Here is a 19034-nt window from a genome sequence, read left to right on the forward strand (position 1 = left end):
CTGCATGTTTGAGACTGTGTATGCTGGGTTTTCTAACAGATGCACCTGGATACTCTAGAAAGAATATTTGTTTCAGGTTTCAGAGATAGAGTGCTTGGTGGAGGGAGATGGGCCCAAACTGCTTTCTCTCCTGGGTGCTGTTTGCCGTGCTTCTGTTGACATTTCTCTTCTGAAGTCACATTATATGGACTTTGAGGGAGGGTCTGAACCCCCAGGTGATAGGCAGCTGCACTTGGCAGGCTGTGGGGCCAGAGATGGCCCGATTCCTCCTTTGGAAGAAGCAGCTTTAGTTAAGCAGTGGAGGGGTCATTCCTATGGACACAGGGGTCACCTTCGTGAAGGGCAAAGTGGAATGCAAAAGCAAAGCTGAGATCCTCTGTCAAGGACTGACCTGGAATTAGGGATTTCCCCATCAGGGTGTTCACTCCAAAGGACTTTGTGCCCCCCTTGCCTGGTGGGGGATCCCGATGTATTTGCCAACACAGGCTGATGCCTGTCTTGAAAAAAAGCAAGATTCCAAAAGTAGGGTCAAGGACAGAACTCCAGCTCCTCTTGTTAAAAAATAAACTGCAGTAAGAGTTCTATTTTGGTTATAGATGGATTTTTAAAAATCTGTATTTATTAGATTTCCTGCATATTTTCTAGAAATGGTCCAAGAAAGCATTCCCTCTCCCTTCCTGCATATTTTCTAGAAATGGTCCAAGAAAGCATTCCCCCTCCCTTCTAAAAAATCTGTATTTATTAGATTTCCTGCATATTTTCTAGAAATGGTCCAAGAAAAAAAAAAAGTCAGTTTGTTTTTTTTTTTTTTCATCTGCCCTCATTTCGGTTCTGTGTCTCTTAGGATTCCTCTCAGGAAAGAGACACTGCCAGCCTTTGATTGTTTCCATGCGGGGGTGGGTGTCCTGCTTCCTGGTACAGCAGCTGGTGGAGGTTAATACTCCAGTCTCTGAAGGCCAGGAGTGGTCCAGAACCCTCTGCACCTCCACTGCTCCCTCCCTTCCCACCCCTGAGACCAAAGCTCTTCACATGAGGTGGAGGAGCAAGAAAAGGATCTCAGGATGGAAAGGGTTTCCAGAACATGGTCAGATGTGGCTCTGCTCCGTGCCTGTTATTATAGTCACACAATGTACTTTCTCCACTCCGGCCTCTTGAGCTATTTGTAGCTAGCTCTACCATGTCCGTGTTTGCTGGGGCGTGATCCAGGAGACAGCTCAGTGTCAAGGCCCTGCCACCGTGGGAAGTTCAGCATGACACAGGAATGACAGTCCTTTCACTGGAGCTCCCTGGGTTTCTAGGCTGTGGGGCCTGCAGAGTGGCCAGGGGCACGAGACGTGTAGATTGGTTCTGTCCCCTAGCCGCAAAGCTCTGGGAAGCACGCCCTGGGTGCTGGTGGGCTTGGGCTGAGAGAGCCCCCTCTGATCCCCTGGGGATCCAGTGGCCAGGCGGTGTGGGGGCAGCTGCAGCTTTCTGGGTCAGGAGCCTGACCTCCAGCCTTGGAGAGAGCGAACCTGGCTTCCAGACACGCAACAGCATCTGATCTGGGTTGGGGGTGGGGCAGGGTGCGAGTTTCCCTTGGGAAAGTCTTCTTCCAGGGGGAAAATTGCCTAATTTATTACATGCTTCTGACGCTCATCTCACTACCTTCCACCCAGACGTCACTCTCCTGAGCTCAGGTAATAATCCAGTTGCCAGCTGAACATCTCTTAACTCTCCTCAGTGAGGAGGGCCAAGGAATCACAGGGGACTTGGCTACCCCCTACTCATCCTCCAGGACTCGGATTAGATGTCCCTCCCTCCGGAAGCCTTCCTAACGGGGTGCCCCTGTCCTGTGACCCGTACAGTCTCCATCAGAAGCCTTAGCATATTCTGCTGTGATTCCTTCCCTGTGTCTGTCTCGCCCCTGGACTACAAGCTTTGTGGGGGCAGAACTGCACCTCTGTGATGTTCACGGCTGGATCTCCAGCTCCCAGTTCTGGGCACGGGGCCTGGGCAGTGCTCTGTCGATGTGTGTCAAAAGACTGCAGGAATTACTGTGCCATCCAAGCCTGCACACAGGTGAGTCTGAAGCATGCCTGTTTATGGTCATGCCTATTGCCTGGGCTGACTTTGAAGGCACTTTCCAAAGAGAAATTTCTTTTTTTTTTTAATTTTTTAAGATTTTATTTATTTGAGAGAGAGAGAGAGAGAGAGCATGAGCAGGGGGGAGGGGTAGAGGGGGAAGGAGAAGCAGACTCCCTGCTGAGCAGGGAACCCGATGCGGGATTCGATCCCAGGACACCAGGATCAAGACCTGAGTTGAAGGCAGATGCTTAACCCACTGAGCCACACAGGCGCCCTCCAAAGAGAAGTTTCTAAGATGGTTTGAGCAATAGTTATAGAAATCTTCCAAGCTAATTGCCTCTTTGAGAGAAATTTTGTGCCTTTGAATGAGTATGTTTTAACACATTAGTTTAAAACAAAGCAAAACAAAAACAAGTCTTGTCAAAATTGCCAAACCTCCTACAAAGATAACTGATAAAACATCAGTTCTTGGGCGCCTGGGTGGCTCAGTCGTTGGGCGTCTGCCTTGGGTTCGGGTCGTGGTTCCGGGGTCCTGGGATCGAGTCCTGCATCGGGCTCCCTGCTCGGCGGGGAGCCTGCTTCTCCCTCTCCCACTGCCCCTGCTTGTGTTCCTGCTCTCACTGTCTCTCTCTGTCACATAAAAAAACAAAAACAAAAACAAAAAACATCAGTTCTTTCTCCTGCAGTTGATTCTGCAATTTTTTCTGCAGTTGCTTCTCCTTGCTTTCTCCAAAGCCAGAGAAGGAAGGAGGTGTGGACAGACCTGTCGACCAACTCTTTCCCTTTATCAATCTTGAGTTTTAAATAAAGGAAGGAAAAGAAAACAGCCTTGGGAACGTATTACAAACTGTTCCTTCTAGATGCCACATATAGGAAAAAGCACGGAGGGGAGAGATAGGGAAAGAGAAGGAATGTTTGCCAAATGCCTACTACGTGCCAGGCTGGCTAAGCATCTACCCTGCGCTGTTCTAGACACTTAAAATGTGTAATTTATTTAATGTTCCCAACAGGTCTACAAGGTAGGTATTTTCATTCCCATTTTACAGAGGTGAACTGAGATGCTGAGATGGGGCATTTTAGTAAGTCCCAGACCAGCTGGGAGTAGGGAGCCAGGATCAGACCACAGGCTGTTTGGATTCCAAGTTCATGCTTTGCAGGAATGTGCAACCCTCATGACTGAAGCTGACTAGGGGCTTACAAATCTGAGTCTGAACTCCCAAGAGCTGATGAAAAAGAAGCACTGTCAGCGGCAGTGAGTTGAAAACACTGTGAGAGGAAAGGGCTTCTCCCCAAGCCCAACCTTACAAGACTTCTGCACTATTTTGTGGCCTCTTGCAATGGGGTTAAAAAAGACCTCAGCTACACCAGCACAATAGATCTAGGACATGTATCAGAAATTACCTTATCTATGGTTAAGGTTTTAGGCATCATGGCTTCTTGCAATAATCTGAAAAATAGCTATGGACTCTCTTTTTTAAAAAAATGCACACATATGCATACAAATTAAGAGAACCCCAGAATTGGGAAGTGGTCAAGAAACCTGGTCTAGACACTAGATTCTTCAGTGACAATCTAGCTGTGTGTATGTGCGTGTGTGTGTGTGTGTGTGCGCACGCGCATGATTATACATGGAGTGGAGAGTGAAGCCAGGGAGAAGTAGAAAGAAAAAAAGTTAACCACATTTTTCCTGAATCTATCCGGTGGGTAGATTAGAACTACTTTCATGTGTATCTCCCTGTGGACTTCTGCCTCCTTGAAAGTAGTTCCTCCCCGCCTGCGGCAGTACACCGCCTAGGGCCTTCCAACTTGCCGGGCTTTTGGTAGGTATTTGCTGGCCTAACCAGTGTTCCGGTGATTCTCCAACCCCTTCACCAGCCTTCTGTTTAACCCATGGCAGAGTACACTGTATTAACAGAGAGAGAGTGCAATGTCATGACCTGAATCTGGTCCCCGCATGGCTGCTTCTTAGACTATACAACCTCAGTCAAGTCCCTTCTATTTTGAGTCTCGTTCATTCATTTGAATTGTACTCTTGATGCATCAGAGGCTGAGCTGAAAAGTCACTGGGATTATTAGATGGATGATGCAAGGTCTCCAACCTCAAGGATCTCTCAGTCTTGCAGAAGTCTGGAATATTAAAAAAAAAAAAAAGCAAGGGTGATATTTAAAATTGTTGGACAAGCAGAGAGACATGGGTGCTAATCACTCAGCACACTCACACTGGGGCGTCCCAGCGGAGGACTGCCCCTCAGAGAAGCCCGGGACCAAAAGACCATTGCCAGAGTTAGACGTGAGATTCAGTGATGGCGGGAGAAGGAGCCTGAGGTCTCAGTTTCCACTTATGCCCAGGGAGGGGTTAGGTTGGAACCGAGGTCAGCCAGTGATGAGGTGCCTGTAAACCAAATGGGACCTGCTAGCTTCTGTAAAGTTTCTTTGGAGCATGTCCTGCCCATTTGTTCACATGTTGTCTGTACCTGTGCTCACGCTACGACAGCAGAGGGAAGCTGTCGCCACACAGACGGTATGGCCCACAAAACCCAAAATAATGTACCGTCGGGCCCTTCACAGAAAAGTTTGCAGACCCCAGACTGGATAAGTGCCAATATTCCTTCCATCAGGAAACCTCCGTGCCTTCCTGAGCAGGTAGAACACACAGTTTGCATTAAGTTTTCTAAGAACTCCCCAGCAGACAGCGAGTGTCATTTTCTGGGACAGTGGAGAGTGGAGACCGAGTCCTTGGAAGACAGAATGTAGGCTGGGCGCTGTCCTTTGGGGAAACTATTTTTTATTCTGTACAGAAAGTTCTGCTCATTGTCATAATGACGCCCATTGGGGAATCGCTCGTGCGTACCAGTTGGCAAGCATGTACTTGCAATTGAAAACAACGAAGCTTCCAGGAAGCCACCATCGACAAACGCCCTCATTTGTGGAAGAGGTGATCCGTATGCAGACTGAGGGGTCTAACTGGCCTGGTTGGACTAGCTTGGAAATCATCAACCCTGTGTGGGTTTTCCTTGCAAGACTGCGGGAGAAAGCAAGAATCAAGAGCTTGGAGCGAGCTGGCTCCACGAGAGGCTGTGATAACGGCAGATTTGAAGCATTTCCAGGCGGGTTGGAGAGAGTCTTGAGCAAGTAGAGAGATGGGTGGAGCTAGGCTGGACTGCTTTACACTCAGGTTGTGCACCCTTCCTTCTGGATGCCCTTCCTCCTCTCAGACCATCCCTTTGCTGTCTTTTCTCTTGAATCCTTAAAGGCAGGCTTCAAGTCAAGAGATTTCTTATTCATCTTTGAACCACTGTGGGGCATTCCTGGCCTCAATTCTTTATGCCTCCTGTATTCATCCTTTCCTAGTGACTTTGTAGTTCTTCCTCTATCTCCACACAGAATGGCAGAATATCATTTCATGCTCCTTGAACTTGAGCTTGGCCACATGACTTGTTTGGTGAAATGATAGCATGTCAGCTCTGCTCCTAAGCTCATGTTTCCACTTGTCATTTGGTACATCTGCTTCACTATGAGAAAAATATGCCCACATTAGGCATAAGAGGCCAAAGGAGGCTGGTCAAAGGAAGATGAGAGACATGGAGTGGAGATACCCCAACCAACCAATAGACCTGCAGTGAGACCTGCCAAGATGTCTGAAGCAGAGCCCTTGGCTGAGCCCAGCCTAGGTCAGCTAAATCCTGGCAGAAGCACAGACGTGAGCAATATGAACTCTTTGATATTTTAAGCCACTGAGATTTGGATGGTTAGTTATGCAGTGGAGCTGATACCAACCTCCCCCGCAAGCTCTTTAAGAAAGTTTTTATCAGAAAGCAGGAAAACAGTTAAATGAAGGGGCCAGAGAGAGTCCATCTACTATGTTTAGAAGCAAACAGCAAACATTAATAGAGACCTTTATTCCTGGATAAGAAAGGAGGAGGGGGAGGAAGAGGAGGAGAAAAGAAAGAGGAAAAGAGAGAGAGAGGGAGAATATGGGGCATTTGACTGAGAGAGAGAAAAACAGAGATGGGCTACAGCTTAGGAAGAGAAGAACATAGCCTAAAGTTGTACACGATCATTATTTTGGAAAATATGTACTTAAGGAATCAAATAAGAAGTTTTAAACAGCTTTCACTTGATACTTCTAATAAAACTCAAGAAAATATGGACTTAGGAGAATAAGAAATTAAATGTAAGATAAGACAACAGTATTAACAGTACGTACTCTCTTGGGTCAGGGTTGCCAGTTGCCATCTTGTGAGGACACTCAAGCAGCCCTATGGAGAGGCCTGTGGGGGGTGGGGGGGCCTGAGACCTCCCGCAAATGGCCAGCACCGTTTTGCCAGCCATGTGAATAAGCCCCCTTGGAAGTGGTCCTTCAGCCTTCAGATGGTGGCTCTTTGACAAGGTGTGAGGTGCAGTGACTTTTATGACCTATCCTCAGGGGTCATGCTCCCTCATTTCCTCAATGTCCTGTTGGTCACACAGTCAGCCCTATTCAGTGTGGAAGGAACTATCGAGAATATGATTGCCAGGAGACTGGAATCATTGGGGGCCATCTTGGAGTGAGATCCTTGCCCAGTGGAAGACTTCTTCTAGTAAACAATAGTCGCTAACATTTATCCTTGTACTTGTTAGGTTATGGACACTGTTGAACTGTGCTTTTCATGTATTAGCTCGTTTAATCTTCCCAACAACCCTTGAGGTAGGTACTATTATCCTCATTTTATAGATGAGGATACTGAGGCACTAAGAGTTTAAGTCATGTTCATAGTGTCATTCGCTCAGTAGGCAAAAAACGCAGGATTGGAACTTAGGCAATCTGGCTTCAGAAGGCACACTCAAAAGCACTCTGCTTCTGCCCCTTGGTCATACTAAATTCTGCCACGGCTTGGTTTGCAGTTGTTTTGTGGGAGTGGAAAAGGAAATATCAAGGATAGGAGGGAGCCAGGGAAATGGGGGTCACGGGTTTGCAGCTGTGCTAAGAATAGCAACTCAAGAATCCAGAAGGTCCTGGTCTGCTGGAAAGATCATGGCCTGCACGATGACCCTCTCCGCCCATGCTGTCAGTGATGGCTGGCTCCTTGCCTCTCATCACTGCCCAGGAACTCTCCGGATGCCTTTGTGTGGTGTGTGTATACGGCAACCAAGCTACTAGGGCATCGTCACACCGCCTTGGAAAAGAATACAAGGAACATTTCACTTTAAATAAACTTCCCGAGTCGATCTATGAACAGTTATGTGCTCTCTGCTCCCCCCACTGGGGGAGCGCAGGCAGGTGGGGAGCCTCTCACACACCTCTGTTTGGTGAATGTCAGGCGGTAGATGATAAATGAAAAGTCAGCCTGCTCAGAATGGCCCGGCTTGTACATTTGACCCCAGGAGAATGTTAACTTGCACCACAAGAAAGCAACTGTTGTCCCAGGGACAGCCCATGGCTTTGTCTGTGGCCCCCAGAGCAGGGCTGGGCTGGGGTACACCAGTTGTTGATGGAGACACAGTTGAGGTTCTGCATGAGGTCACCTGCAAAGTCAGGGCCATCCCGTGCCCCTGGGGCCCCCGTCAGGTTCTGGTGTCTCAAAAGATGCTGCACGGCCCATCTTTGCGGGGAAAACCAACTGGGTTGGTCACAGAGAGCATCAAGCGTGACTCGCCACAGGGAGGCAGCTAGGCTGGGAACAACCCGGAGAGGACAGTGACTGGGCGCACTGCTATTTTTGCGGCTCTACCTTCATATTTCTTCTTTTCTTTTTTCTTCTCTTTGGCTCAGGAGATGATCTAACATGTGGCTCACAGCTGACTCTTGTAGGGGCTCAGATAAACGAGGAGAAGACAAATACCACCTGGGCATGTTTACGCCATTCTGTGTGGATAGGCGATGGAGCCAGACGGATTTTCCTCCGCCCTCTTTATTTATGGAAGGCCTCACACACTTTCCAACAGGAGGAGAGAGGGTGGGAAGGGCACCGGCATGCTGTGTTCAGGGGGAGGAAACGGTATGTATGGGCAAGGGGGCTCTGGTAAACCGCTGAGGATGGGCATGGTCACTGGAGCCCGCCGCCTCTCTCTTCCAAAAGCCCTTGGTGGCTGCGGTCCCATCAAGTGATAGTAACGGGAAACACAACATCTACACGGAGCCAGGCACTCTTCTAAGTGCGGAACATAGCAATCTTTTGAGGTAGGTGTGCTATTATCCCCATTTTACATATAAGGAAAGCGAGTCACAGGGAGATTAAGGAACCTGCCCAGATTGATCCAGGTCTAAGTGGCAGAACCGGGATTGCAGTCCCAGGCAGTCTGGCTCCAGAGCCTGTTTTAGTAACCACCCTTCTCCATTGATTTTCAAAGGCCATCTGGCTCAGGCTCTCCCTAACTTACTCACTCCTGAACTACCTTCACGATCTTTGCAAAACCTGTGTCCCACCTCTAATGTTATTTCTTGACTTTTTTCTTCTCATAATTCACGGGTTTAGTTAAATACATGTATCTTGAATGAAATCTTGGTATTCCTATGAGAGACGAAAAATCAGCATCATTTGCCATACAAAATAGAAAGGAAATGTCAAAATAAATTCAGTGAAAACAATGTTACTAAATTTTAGCCAGCTACTGCTGCCCCCAAGTCCGGAGCCCCCAGGGCCGGAGTTGAGGGCTCAAAAGAGCAGAGGAAGGGGAATCACGCTCACGGGACCTACCCCAGGGATACGCCAGTGTTCCCTCCAGGGCACTGACCCCGCCTTGCTTGCCCCCTGCACTTGGAGAAAGCGGGTTCAGGACAATGCTGCTTCTCACCCCCGAAGAGGAGATGGAGGCTCAGGGAAGGGAAACGCTGTGCTCGAGACCAGCACTCGGGACCCTGGACTCCTGAGCGTGTGGCCCTCTACGCTCATCTCTAGGCACACTTTCACACACCTCGCATCTACCAGGTTAATTCCTGAGTTAATTCGTGTAGTTTTCATGTTGACGGTGGCTCTGCCACCAAAGTTTGTCCTCCAGTTCTCGTGTTTCTGAAGTAATTCCAAACCTTGACTGACTTGGCTGTTCTGGAGGGAGTCCCAGGTCACATGGGAATTTGGAATCAGGACCTCTAGATCTAGGTGGTCTGCTGCCACTGCGGTGGGAGTCATTTAACGTCCTTCCATCTGCCAACCCATCTATACGTTGAGGCTAACAGCACTTTCTCTGTGGACCTCGGAGGGTTGTGGTTAGGATGCAAGTGAGGTCATGGATTGGGAAATGCTCTGGTGGAAAACACGGCCCTGAACGTGCCCACTAGCGGTCACCCCCCAGCCCTCGCTCATCTGGCATCTGCAAACGATGAGAACCGTGAAGAAGGGGACGGGCATTTGAATGGACAAAAGAGATACCACAGTTGACTCGAATCTGTAGGACATCTACCGATCCTGCTGCCCAATGTGCCAGGTGCTGGCTGGGTATGAAAGAATTGGGACAGGTTACCACGTGGCCTGGACGTGAAGAGAATTCAGTGTAAAAGGCAAGTAACACACAGTGTATGAAAGGATTGGGATCCCTCGTGGTCCAGACCCTCGGCCTTCTTTAGGCCCACGGCCAGCAGGTTGGGTCATCTGTTTCCCCAAATGACACAACTTCAGAGCTAACAGATGACAAGGGAGCAGGGCTATTTCCGGGGGCAAAACTGCCTTGCTGAAGAAGAGGGGCTGACTTGGAGGAAAGAGGTAAGAAAACGAAGCATTTGTGCATCCAAGTCTGAGGTTGCTTAGTGGAGGAGCGCAAACCCTACAAACTTCACAGACCCTGAAATTTGTTGTTTTGTAGGATATAGTAATGCATAACCAGTACTCATAACGACCTCCTGAATCAAGGGCTTTGCATTTTCTTGTCCCCTCTGCCTGGAATGCCCTTCCCCAGACCTCTGCTGGCCTGACTCCTCACCTGCTTCAGGTCTCTGCTCCAATGTCCCCAACCTCAGTGAGGCCCACTCTGACCACCCTGTTCTCAATTATGTCCCATCCCAGCTTCTGGAACTTTTCCTCTATTTTTTTTCTGTAGTACTTACCACCTTTGGACATAATATTTGTCATCTCTCATCTATCTATATCTAACTACCTATCTATCACGTATCTGCCATCTGTCTTTCATTGATTACGTCTTTTGTGTGACCCCACCTCTGGAATATAACTTCCATGGGTGCGAGGGCGTTCGCTGTTTTCCCAGACAGAGCTTGTGGCCTGAGCAGTAAATAGACACCCAATACATGTCGTTGGTAGACCTCCAACTCTGAGTTATCAAGGAAAGGTCAAATTGTAGTTCATATATTTTGAAAATAGGGCTCTTGTCATGCGCTTTCACCCTCATCACCTGCTACATTATAAAGGTGTCTGAGGGTGCATCACTTCCGGCCCGGACCCACTGATCCTCACAGCCCGCAGCAAGCCTAGGCGGGCACACAGGAACCACGGTCCTCCTCTGCCCAGCCTCCTCTCGCGGACTTCCCCTGAGGACTTCCCATGGAAGAGCTTCTACAGAGAAACAGGTTTTCTTTATTTTTATTTTTTTTGCCATGTGCCCAATTTTCTTCCAAATTTCCATACTTCTTCCTATTCTTTAGAAGTCATTTAGAAGGTATGTAAGCAGGATCCCAATGGTATGACTGACATCAAGAGCAAAGACAATACATACAGTAAGTATTGCAATTTACTCGTCCATACTCATCCACTTAAAAAAAAAAAATGAAAAAAGTTTCAGATTAGCAACCCGAAATGCCTCGCTTAACCTAAGTACTTTTTAGGACTACCGTTGCCATAGCAACTTGGAGCCGATCTTGGTGGTCAGCGTACCCAATTCTATTGAAGCTAAAAATTACCTTAGCCTTGTGCATATGCTTGGCCAGCACAGTAAAGACTGGGTTCCAGAAAATTAAAACTTTTTTTAACCAGTGAAATTACTTCTACTAGAGCAAAAGAAACCTCTCAAATCTAAGTGTTTCTCTTCTTTAAAAAAAGGGCATAATTTGTTGGACATTAAAATAACAAAAGGGCTTTGAGAAAGGATTATGGGTTTCTGATGTTTCACCGCTAGAACAGATTTACCTTATATCCGACTGATGTTGTAATCTTGCGTTCTGAGGTAATGTTTTAGCTCTTTCTCTTCCCATAAATAAAGATCTCAACGATAGCACTTCATTCCTTCTCTAGAGCATTCCTTTAGATTTTTTGCTCTTGGTCTTGTAAACCATTTCACCAGGATGGCGTACAAATTGGATGCAGGACTTCTGTCGGGGGCAGGGAACTCATTACCAGAGGTTTTTATTGCTACAAGCTTCAAATGGAAAGTGTTTCAAGTCTGGAGAGTTTCAGTGGAGATGCTCCACATCAGATGTTTTCCCTCGCTACGAGGAGAAGAAATGCAGTTCAAAGTTCTCTTCTTAACCCAAAAGGCGCCTGGCCCTGGGATCTCGCTGAGCCGGGGGCTGCAGATGAATACCCACTGGGGTAATTCTGAGTTCAGAAAGAAAGCGCCTGTTCACAGCCCTGGCCCGCCTGCTAATCACGTGCGCCTCCTTTCCCCCTCGCAACCCCGGCCGGCCTACTGGCCTACAACTCTCCAGGGCAAAATCTCTTTAAAAATTCACAGATATATCCCTCTCCATGCAAATCAACTGCAGAAACTGCCTGGGCTTTGAATATCTTTTGAAACCGAAACAACTGTATGTAAATAAAGGGCTGTTATTTACCAACAAGGAGACAAAAGGCCCGGGCACCCCCTCAGCTCCAGGCCCCTGCAGGACTTCTCTGCCCGGCAACTTCATACTTATTAGCGTGATTGCCAACTTCGGTTTATTATTCACAAACTCACCCTGAGCCCGGCCTTTGAATGCGAAGAAAAAATGGTGTTTATGTTCCAGATTTTTTGCTTTATTCTCATGACTGAAGTAAATGATGAAGTATTTTCTGCCTCAGCAGAGCCGGCAGGGAAGGAACACTTGTTGTAATTATCTTAAATAAGCAGGCAATGGACACTGCTTCTAGGGCTGTGTGGTGGGGGCCCCCGGAAAAAGTGGGGGACATGGGGATGTCCCGCCACCTACACTCAGCCTTGCCCGTGTCTGATGGCAGAGGTGGTCTGTACCCAATTTAGTGACAGAAATGCGCTTTCCAGCCACGAAAACACATACTATTAATTGGGTATTACTTGGGCTTTTTTGAAAGATGAAAATTGATGACCATGTTTAAATGTTTTAAAAGAAAGGCATCATATTTGAGCAACACACAAGAACAGGAGCAAACTGAAACTTTACTCAAAAAAAAAAAATTCCATTAAAAAGCCATCACTGACAATAAACTCTTATGAATCTGAAACAAATACCTTCACGTAAAGATTTTGATCAGGACAAACCAATCAGACAATTATCAGAGTACAAATAGTATTCAGTGTTAGGTCTCGGCAATAATCTCAAATTCCAGTGCGACTGATTTGGGATTTGGTTCCAAATACAGTCAACTTCTTCCATAAACAGCACAAAAGAACAAATCAACTACGTCTCTGTTTTACTCTCAAAAGCATTTATTACTGAGGCTCAGGCTGAAAAGAAATATTTTTATTAAACAAGCTTCTCTATTGTCCTCTCAGAGGTTGGGAGGGAAGCTGTGGTAACAGCAGGCCTGAGTGGCGCTCCCGGCGGGCACTGCGCGTCCCCCTCTCCCTGTTGCTCCCTCTGGAGAGGGGAGGCAGATTTATTTCTCCTCGGTTCTCCTCTACCAAGTGTGTTCCCTGTTCCTTCTACTAATTAATGTGAGAATAGAGAATCAAAGAGGGTATCCCTCCAAAGAGTTGTTTTTGAAGAGTGACAAATTAATCCCCTTGAATATGCCTGGAGGCAGGCAAGATATCTTCTGTTTTGTTTTGCAAAATTCTGCAATTAGATGTGCAAAATTTCCATTTTTAGTCAAGATTTTGTTGACAAATTTCATCCACTTCAGAACACACACACACACTCTCTCTCTCTCTCTCTCTCTCTCTCTCTCTCACAAACACACACACACACACACACACACACACACACACACACACACACACACACACCCTGTTTCCGGGGAACAATTCTTCAGGGAATATATTTTTTTGGACAATTGAAACATTCCTGTGCCAAGTTCCGCTTTTTGCAGCTCTCCCCATTCCCTACCCCCCCCCCACACCCCCAGCAGCACCTGACAGAGTGCTCTGGGCTCCCAAGATGGGGAGTGGGCTCAGAACCCCTCAGGGTGGAGGAGCTTGAAGCACAGAACTTGGACATCCCTTCCCTCATTGGAGCCCTAAAATCACCTAGGGACGTATTACTCTTTTTTTTTTTTTCAAGATTTTATTTATTTATTTATTTGACAGAGACAGAGAGAGAGACAGGGAGAGAGGGAACATAACCAGGGGGAGCGGGAGAGGGAGAAGCAGACTCCCCGCCGAGCAGGGAGCCCGATGCGGGGCTCGATCCCAGGACCCGGGGATCATGAGCCGAAGGCAGACGCTTAATGACTGAGCCACCCAGGTGCCCCTGGACACGTTACTCTTGCCCCCATTTTATAGGTGAAGAAAAAGCTCAGAGCAGTTAAATGATTTACTCAGGTCACACAGAGAGTCCGTTGGTACTGGGGCTGAGTTTCAAACCCGAGTGGTTTTCCTACAAATCCTCATCTCTTTCCTCCAGGTTCTCCTGACTTCCTGCAATCTTCATGGAAATGAGAATGGAATTGAACGTGTGTAGAACTCCCAGCTTTATTGCAACCCCAATGAAATGAAGTCTGTGTCTCTCTTGCAACTCAAAGATCGATTGCTCAGGTGGAAGATAGTTATAGATCGTGTTTTAAAGTTTGGTATTTCATTTTCGCTTAATGCCCACAGAATTAGGACATTAGTTTCTCATAAATCAATGCCGTCCAATCAAGTATGCTCTTAGTCATAAATACACTGGAGGTGAGCTACAATCACATGGGCTAACCACTATCCACTGAAGTCTTTTGGTTTTTTTTTTTCCCACTTAAAGCAGATGATTTACTTATGGAAATGTCACTGAGACTGGAACACCTTTTCCATTTCTTTTGACGGTACTTTGAGCCATCACCCCTCCCTCTGCTCCCAGTTCAGAAATGGGTGCTCAGGGTATATAATTTGCTTTGTCCTGTTTTGTTTTGGGAGATCAGTTCTTTAAATCATTTGGCCAGACTGAATAAAATAACACCAAGATTTTTTTTTTTTCTTTTTGAATCCACAAGGTGCGAGGAGAACTGACATTTATCGAACCCTGGCTTCGCACCCCACACTTGGGTTCTGTGCTAGGGCACCCAATCTTCCCTGCCATGCTGGGCAGGAAGAATCGTGATTCTTGTTTCGCAGATGCACCAACTGGGTCTCCTGGAGGCTGAGAACCTCATCAGCAAGTGCTGGAGGACTGCTGTGCCCTTCCAGCCCTCTTTGCCCTGATGGCAAATCAAGAAATTCGCCTGTAAGGCGCCTGATCAGAATATCCTTCTAGAAGCTTGGCTCTACCAGTTGTGGGAGACTGGCACTGTGGACAGTCACCAGTCCCTTCCTCAAGAGCATTCTGAAGGTGGACATCAAGAAGGAAAATGCTTTACCCCAGGTCTCACTACATTTACTTAGCGGTGGGGCCTGGATTCAAATCAAGATCCCGTTCTTCCCAATCCCACGCTCTTTCCACTTAATATTGTATTTCTGTTAATATCATTTAAACCAGCTCAAGTTGGGTAGGTCGAAGAATAATGGGCTGATGGCTGAAGATGAACTCTCTGTCCTCTGCATCTAGTACCAACCTCTGAAAAGGGAGATGTTTGCAGAACTTCACCTGCTGCTGAATACCCAGTGGTAATTTTTTCTTGCCCCACGCCATCTGGTGAACGTTGGCTGCGTCCCCACTTGTCCCCAGGGCTCCAGGACTGTTGGGCATTATGGATTTCTTCAAGTACATAGTTAGGCCCAAATCTCTAGTCTTCAGGTTTTTAGTGTTTATGTTTGGACAGCATGTGAGAGGAAGCTGATGGGATATTTACCCAAAGACAAGACACTTTTCAGACTAAGATGCTGCTGCTAGAAGCTCTACCAAGCCTGGACCTCCGCGGACACTGGCGACAGGACCAGAGCATTTCAGTCGTCCAACGGCCACTCCCTGCGATGTCCCGTTTGGGGAGAGGACAGTCAAATGCGGAACTGTGGGATGGGGCCTGGCAGTCCCGGGGACCATGCCTGGGGGTGTTTTTGCCCCAGTCGGGCTCTCAGCTGCTTGTTGGTGCCAGCAGGATGGAGTTTGCAAGACTGAGAAGTGATCCGAGTTTCTGTTTGAGACCTCCGTCTGTGGGCTTTCTCAGAGCTCACTGGGGTCCCCATAACTGGCTGCCTGGCCATACTCCCGTTCTTTGTGGCCTGGCGCTCATGGGCTGTGCAAATACCGCATAGGATGGTTGAAAGAAAGAGCTCTGGACTACGACAAACCCAGGTTTGATTCCTAGCCACTTCACTGCTGTGTGACCTTGGACACTTTACTTAACCTTTCTGCACCTTAGCTTTCTCATCTGTAAAATGAAGCTAATATTGCTGATCTGATAAGGATTATGAGAGATCATGTATATGAAGTACTCAGTGCCTGGCATACAATAAGTGCTCAATAAATGGCAGATTATTATTTTTATTAGCTGTGTATTTTGAATATACACCTTAAAAAACATTAGGCTTAATATCGTAAAGCATACAGACACGCGCTACAGCAAGGATGAACCTTGAGAACATTATGTTAAGTGAAAGACATCAGACACCAAAGGCCACACATCGTATGATTCCATGAATATAAAATGTCCAGAATAAGTGAATCTATAGAGACAAAAAGTAGTTTAGAGGTTTGCAGAGGCTAGGGGGAGAGGAGAGTGGGAAGTGACTGCTTAATGGGTAGGGGTTTCCTTTTTGGGTGGATGAAAATGTTCTGGAACTAGACAGTGGTGATGGTTGCACTATATTGTGAATGTACTAAATGCCACTCAATTCTTTAAAATGGTTAAAATGGTAAATGGTATGTATATTTTCCCACAATTAAAAAAATTGTGTAAAGCAGACCCACTCCAGACATCTCTGGATTCCGTTCATTGTTCTTTGAGATCATATAGCCACCTGACGGTCACAGAGGCAGGATCAATCTGTGTAGTCACTCTTGTATCAGAATCAAAGGCCTTCACATTTTTTAAAAAGCCTTTTTATTTTATTTTAGAGAGCGCGCGCGTGCAGGTGAGCGTGAGTGGGGGAGGGGCAGAGGGAGATTGGGGGAGGGAGAGAGGGACAAGCAGACGCCACACTGAGCATGGAGCCTGCCAGGGGGATAGATCTCACGACCCAGAGATCATGACCTGAGCCAAAATCAAGAGTCGGAGGCTTAACAGACTGAGCCACCCAGGTGCCCCCAAATCCTTCAAATTTTAAATAGTGCTTTATAATGTACTCACATGAAACTACCTTCCTCAGCATACTGTGAGGTCGGCAGCAAGAAACATTGCTCGCATTTTACAGGTAACAAACTCGAGGATCAGTGCAAGAAGATTAGTTGTGGTTGTTACATACGCTGTTAATCGTGGTGACATTTTCTGAGTTCACAGAGTGAACAGGTGGGTGTCGGAGGCTGGACTCCAATCCTTGTCTTCTGGTTCCTGGATCTGGGCTTTTTAACTTCTCCATTTTGCTTTACACATGGTTGTTGACAGTTCATTTTATATTACACGTATGACTTTATTTTTATGTTTTTCATTTATAAACGGTACTGGGTTAATGTTTATCCCTGGCTGACTCCCAGGGAAGGGCAGATTGTGTTTTTGTGGAGAGTTTGCATTTGGGCTGGTGGCTTGCTTTATTTAACTGAAAATGACTGCCTTCACTAGGGGCCATTAGCACATCAAAATGGTGTTTGTTGAACCAGGAAAAGTGATACATTAGGCTTGCATTATTCTTCGGTCCCCAAAGACTAATTGTTGGTTTGTATTTTTAAACACCTTTCAAGTGCTAAGAGCCCCTAATTTAACCCTAAATTAAGAAACCATTAGGGTTGAGAATAGTGGTGTGATGTGGGCACAGTGTTCCAATTATGGCACTGGGATGAGGCGTGTACGAAAACATAACCCCTCTGTGTCTGATGCTCTTTGACACTTGACAAGTATTTCCTTTTGTTAGTTAACCCATATGTCAATCCTTGACATGGGCCACTAAAAATGACCATTTTACAGATGAGGACTTTGAGGATTTAGAGAAGTGTAGTGGTATGCCAACTCAGAGCTTGTGAGGAGCATTTGGATGTGGGTTTTGGCACTCAGGGCTTCAGCATTATACCGGAGAGTTTTGCTGGTGAAGTCACACCCTTGGTTGGGTTTGGGGCATACACAACACTTGTTGCATTATTACAAACTGCTCAGAGCCCACCCCAGTACTGGTTTGAAACTGACATCCCATGATTCCACTTACAAATCTGACTTACCTGCAGAGGCTAATCTCTTCACGCAACTCAGTGACCCAAAGGAGGCTGGGATGAGCACCGTAGGAGGCTGTTAAAAGAGATGTTTGTGGCTGCCCCTAGTATCTGATGAGGTGTTCAGCTAATTTCTCTGACTGGATAGAAACCCAGCCCTATTCCACAGAGAAAAACAGCGGCCGTGTCAGGGACACCTGGAGACATCCTCTGAGTGGATATGTTCCCAGGGGGCCTAGAATACCACTGTTTTGGGTTGATGTTGTTAATCTCAGTTATCACCAGCCTGTTAGCTTGCTTGGTGTTGGGTGCTTAGCCTGAGCTAGCCCAGCTCGTCTCCTCCTTTGGGCTGTTCTAGTATCCAGACTCATTCTCATGAGTCTGCCCAATTGAGCTCCAGATGTAGTAGACTCATTACACCCTATCAAGCCAGGGCCAAAGCTAAGCTGAGATGGTCAGTGAGAATGAGTCAGAAGGAGGTTCTGGTCATTGACATGGCCTAAATCAAACCCGGGCAGCCCTTGTAATTCAGGGCACTGGGGGAAAGGGGCTGGGAATTGCTCAGAATCAAAAGCCTCCATACTGGGGTGTGTGTGTGTGTGTGTGTTTCCATTGTATTTAGCAAAATAAACCATCTGGCCCTGTTGGCAATTTTCTAACCAAAGTCCAGCTCCCTAGATTCAACCTCAACCTCACCGATCGGCTATTTTGAGCAGTACACTATTAGTGGGGGATGCTTGGTGCTAGGGGAATTTGGCTTCTCATATATAATAATTGCCATTATCTTTCAATTACTTAACAAATAGCAAAGCACGGGGTCATGCTGTTTCAAAAGAGTCTCCTGAGAGCAAGGCTGGATATCTCCAAATGTTACCCGGAATTAGCTGGGAGAGGGCAGCATTTTTAGCATATACCCAGGGGAAAATGCATACACTATGTACTAATCACTCAGGTGGCGCCATGGCTGTTTGCCCTTTCACCTTAACCTCCCACTTCCGGCTAAGAGAGATCTAGTCAACCCAGAAAAGATTTCAGTCAGGTCCTTCCTGCTGCTCTCAGTCTAGACCTAGACCTCAACCTAGACCTCAGACCTACCAAATAGTCAGGATGAAAGATGAAAAAAAAGTGAGGAGAAAAAAAAAATCAATAAACGAAGGAGCAGGGCACCTGGCTGGCTCAGTCAGTAGAGCCTGTGACTCTTGATCGCAGGGTCGTGAGTTTGAGCCCCATGTTGGGTACAGAGATTACTTAAAAATAAAATCTTAAAAAAAAAAATGAAGTAGTGAGGGGAAAGAAGTTAAATCGTTTGGTGTTGTGAAGACCCAAACAAATAAAACTGGATTGTAGGTCGTCTCTCTCCTCGCTTTGGAATCATAGCTACCTTCTATTTTGGGTTTGCCAATAAGCAAGTGTTGATAAAATTTTACGAAGAAGATGCTTTGGGCAAATTAAACATAGCCAATTTTGTTGAGAAATACGCTCTTTTCCAGTGTAATTTTGT

General features: G+C 46.8%; 1 long non-coding RNA gene across 8 annotated transcripts; it reads left to right on the plus strand.

Moving 5' to 3' along the window:
• The first annotated feature begins 844 nt into the window (after window positions 1-844).
• Window positions 845-15721, plus strand: LOC112830552 (uncharacterized). 8 transcript variants are annotated; one of them, XR_012381637.1, is made up of 3 exons: window positions 845-2058; window positions 7817-10708; window positions 13727-15721. It is a non-coding gene; the product is annotated as an uncharacterized lncRNA (long non-coding RNA). The 8 variants fall into 8 exon arrangements; XR_003209941.2 differs by having other exon boundaries at window positions 7820-10708; XR_012381638.1 differs by lacking the exon at window positions 845-2058 and having other exon boundaries at window positions 2299-10708; window positions 13727-14178; window positions 14292-15721.
• The last annotated feature ends 3313 nt before the right edge of the window (window positions 15722-19034 follow it).

This window comes from Callorhinus ursinus, unplaced genomic scaffold (assembly GCF_003265705.2).
Source record: "Callorhinus ursinus isolate GAN/ISIS: 27379988/994484 unplaced genomic scaffold, GSC_fseal_2.0 scaffold20, whole genome shotgun sequence".
Taxonomy (NCBI): Eukaryota; Metazoa; Chordata; class Mammalia; order Carnivora; family Otariidae; genus Callorhinus; species Callorhinus ursinus.